Here is a 4,505-nt window from a genome sequence, read left to right on the forward strand (position 1 = left end):
AAGTCTATTCATGATGAAATGTCAAAGCATACTGAGCATCTTTCTCTTTGACACCATGTCTGAAATCCCACGTGATCTGTCAAATACTAATGCATGAAAATCCTAACCTCAAAAAAATCACCCGTTATATGCTTCAACCTATGAAAACGCGTTTTATACCTTCAGCCCATATTTTGAGGGTGTATTCAAAATTCTGAGTACCTGTGCGTTTATATTATTTTTGTTTATTTCACTTCAAATCTCACAAAATCATAAATGCAAAAGTATGGTTGACTCCGGATCAGCTGTTTAAGTATTTATGACCAAATGGTTAAATCGTGTGAATGAATGTGGACAATATTTGTCACTTTACTGCTGTGCGCAAATGTGTGCCAAATCATTTGGATTTTTGGCAGCCAAATCGTCTGACCGCAAAACAAATAATTTGTACATTGCTATCCAAATGCGCAAATGTGGACAAACTAAATTTAGCATTTTGTGTACAAATGCACAAATCGTGTGATCCCTGCTTAACAATACGGTTGCTTGGCAGGCGTGTTTCAGGTAGAGGCGAACAAACTGAAGCAGGTCGCATATACCAGAGCGCACATGGCATGTCACGTCTTAAGATTAATGATAATAGAACGCATTTGACCTTTTTGGTCGACACAGCGGCGGATGTGTCTGTTATTCCTAGATCGTTAAAATCTGCCAAAGTAAAACCAACCACTGCGCAGTTGTTCGCCGCAAACGGCTCTCCGATAAAGGTGTTCGGAGAAGTTTTCCTTAATTTAAGCTTAATCTTCCATCGTGAATTTGTGTGGAATTTTATATTCGCTGACATTAGCTGTCCTATAATTGGAGCTGACTTCCTTGCGAACTTCGATCTTTTGGAAGACCTTAAAAATCGTTGTTTACTAGAGCGTTAAACTGCGGTGAAAACTATTTGCATAATCGACCACAGTACAGTGCTTTCCATAAAATCATATGATAGCAACGTCAACTTTTCCAAAATTGTCGAAGAGTTTGCAGCAATCACCCGCCCGCCGTCCCCAGGGTCTAAAACGATGTCCGGTATTACTCATCGTATAGAAACGAAAGGGCACCCGGTTTTTGCTCGCCCCCGAAGATTGTCGCCCGGAAAACTTACTGCTGCCAAAGACGAGTTTGATACCTTAATGAANCTCATCGTATAGAAACGAAAGGGCACCCGGTTTTTGCTCGCCCCCGAAGGTTGTCGCCCGGAAAACTTACTGCTGCTAGGCATCTGCCGCCCATCTAATAGCAATTGATCTAGTCCCTTGCATATGGTACGTAAAGCGGATGGGTCTTGGAGACCATGTGGGGACTACCGAACTCTGAACTCAATAACGATCCCCGACCGGTACCCCTTAACATACCTTAACAATTTTTCTACGATCCTTCTTGGCCACACTATAACTAAGGATAGGACTCGCCCGTTGCGGAAGCATGTGGAAGTATTGTTGTNCTAATAGCAATTGATCTAGTCCCTTGCATATGGTACGTAAAGCGGATGGGTCTTGGAGACCATGTGGGGACTACCGAGCTCTGAACTCAATAACGATCCCCGACCGGTACCCCTTAACATACCTTAACAATTTTTCTACGATCCTGGCAGGAAACTCAATATTTTCAAAGATTGATCTGAGGAATGCTTTCCACCAGGTGCCGATCTTTCCTGCAGATATACCCAAAACAGCTATCTGTACACCCTTCGGTCTTTATGAGTTTACTCATATGACGTTTGGTCTTAGAAACGCGGCCCAAACGTTGCAACGTCTAATTCACGAAGTGCTTAGAGGGTTGGATTTTGTTTTCGCGTATTTAGACGACGTGGCTATATCCTCTTCGAATTCAGAACAACATTGTCAACATTTGAGAATGGTTTTTCAACGGCTGAGTGAACACAATTTATCAATCAACGCATCTAAATCGATGTTTGGTGTAACAGAGCTTGAATTTCTTGGCCACACTATAACTAAGGATAGGACTCGCCCGTTGCGGAAGCATGTGGAAGTATTGTTGAATTTTCTGAAACCCCATACTGTTCAGGAGATGAAAAAGAATTTTTATAGACGGTTCTTAAAAAACGCAATTAATATACACGGACCGCTATTTGATATGGCTAAATCAAATAGGAAAAGGTCCATTTCCGAATTCGGGTGGTTATCGCTACTGCCTTACGATCGTGGATCGCTTTACACGATGGCCAGAGGCTATCCCTATGATCGATAAAACCGCCGAATCTGTGGCTAATGCACTAATTAATGGTTGGATTTCACATTTTGGTGTTCCGGTTGACATCACGACTGACCTGGGACAGCAATTCAAGAGCTTAATTTTTCGCCAACTCACTAAAACGTTAGGCATTAAACACTTGCGGACGACACCATATCACCCGCAAGCGAATGGCATAGTTGAAAGATGGCATCGTACCCTAAAATCCGCTATATTGTGCCACAGTGCTCAAAATTGGACTACTTTTTCCCCCATGATTCTGTTGGGACTACGCTGCACCTATACAGAAGACATAAAGGCAAGCCCTAGCGAACTCGTATTCTGTACCATCCTTCGACTTCCAGGTGAGTTTTTCACAAGTCGTGAAACCGACCAAACGCATGCAGATTGTTGAACCATTTTGAAATATGAGTGTTTTTACTATCTAGATAATAATTTATGCAACCTCACATAGGCGGCTTTGCATTTGGTTGATACGCGGTTTTGTACTTTGAACGACGATATACAGATTATTAAAGACGATCTAATTTACACTGTGTGACAAAAAAAAATGTTTATAGTTTTTTCGAGGTTCACACTTGTTGTAGGTCTATTCAAGCAGTAAAATCTGCACACTCAGAATTTTAAATACACCCTCAAAATCTGGGCTTAAGGTCAAAAACCGCGTTTTTCAAAGGGTGACGCACAGGTATACTTGCTCGTAACTTTATTTCTGTTTACCCGGTGAAAAATACGTATTTATGTATGTGGTTCAAGATAAGACATTTCGCTGCTTACAACAATGTTTAAATTGATAATTTATCTTAAGAAATGGCAAAGGAATCAGTGATCGGACTTAAAAAAAATTTGTGTGGTCTAAAAAAAAATGTGGTAGATTTCAAAAAAATGTGGTAGATTTCAAAAAATCTGGTAGATCTCAGGTTTTGGATCAAAATTTGTACAAAAATTAACAAAAAATCTGCCAGGTTTCTCCTAAATTGCAAACATTTTAATTAGAATCTAAAACAAAATTAATTTTAGTATAATAAAGTGCAAATTCAAGTTGATAAAAATTGCGTAGGTTTTGGCAATTTTTTTCCTTGACAGTTTCGAACATATTTTGAAAGATTTCTGCGACCTTGCAGAGTGCTGCCAGCTTTTCTTTATATCACATCACGAAGTAGCGAACAAATGTGGCTCGTTCCAAAAATGCTGCTTGGGATTTGCCGATTTTGACAATTCTCAAGTAAAAGTAAACCACACTTTAGAAATTTGAGATGCACTGAAATTGGCTAATGCTTTCACAAAATCGCCGGTTTTTATCATTTTCGCTATTAATTCTTTTTATAAATCATATATTTTGCAATTTAACACAATAAAACCATGTTTGATGCAAAAATTTACTATTTTACAGTTTTTATCTTCCCATTCTGCCTGTTTTTAGTGTTTAGTGCTGGACAATTTTTGCTTTTAAAATTAAGAAAATTATGTTGAGCAAAAAAAAATACTCAAAAACGCGAATATGTGGTAGATTTCAGACCTTGTGTGGTAGGTGTGCTCAAAAAAGTGGCAGATCTACAACAATGTGGTGGAAATCCGATCACTGATCGATCGATGGCTGAGTGGAAGATCGACCTATCTCGGCAACCAGTTCGAAAGCGCCCTATCTCAGAAAATTTTTTAACAACGCGCTATCTCAGAAAAATTTTCAAGAACGCCCTACTTCAGAATTTCATTGAAAAACGCCCTATCTCAGCTGCCGATTCACAAATGCCCTATATCAGCTTATTTTCAATGTATTTTCGTATGAGATAGGGCGTTTTTGAAATGAATTCTGAGATAGGACGTTACTCAACCAAATTCTGAAATAGGGCGTTTTTCAATCAAACTTTGAAGTAGGGCGTTCTTGAAAAATTTTCAGAGACAGGGCGTTTTTGAACTGGCTTCCGAGATAGGTCGATCTTCCACTCAGCCATCGATATGCAAAATTTAAATTTTTAACATTTTTTCATTTTAAAGTACGACTTGTCCGGCTATTTTGTTAACTAGTATATATACATAGGGTGTCCATTCTCAAGACAAATTAACCATTTATAAATGGTTGTAAACAACGAAATGTTTTCTCTTAAATGGCATATGTAAGTATTTTTCATCGGGCAAACAAAAATAAAGTTACGAGCAAGTATGTATATGCTTCAACCTATGAAAACGCGTTTTATACCTTCAGCCCATATTTTGAGGGTGTATTCAAAATTCTGAGTACCTGTGCGTTTATATTATTTTTGTTT

General features: G+C 38.8%; 1 protein-coding gene across 2 annotated transcripts in view; it reads right to left on the reverse strand.

Moving 5' to 3' along the window:
- The window catches only part of LOC108359642 (uncharacterized), a 160,713-nt gene that overhangs the window by 47,642 nt on the left and 108,566 nt on the right, over window positions 1-4,505 (reverse strand). The window lies entirely within an intron of this gene.

This window comes from Rhagoletis zephyria, unplaced genomic scaffold (genome assembly GCF_001687245.7).
Source record: "Rhagoletis zephyria isolate East Lansing unplaced genomic scaffold, Rhagoletis_zephyria_1.1 Rzeph_scaffold_00427, whole genome shotgun sequence".
Taxonomy (NCBI): domain Eukaryota; kingdom Metazoa; phylum Arthropoda; class Insecta; order Diptera; family Tephritidae; genus Rhagoletis; species Rhagoletis zephyria.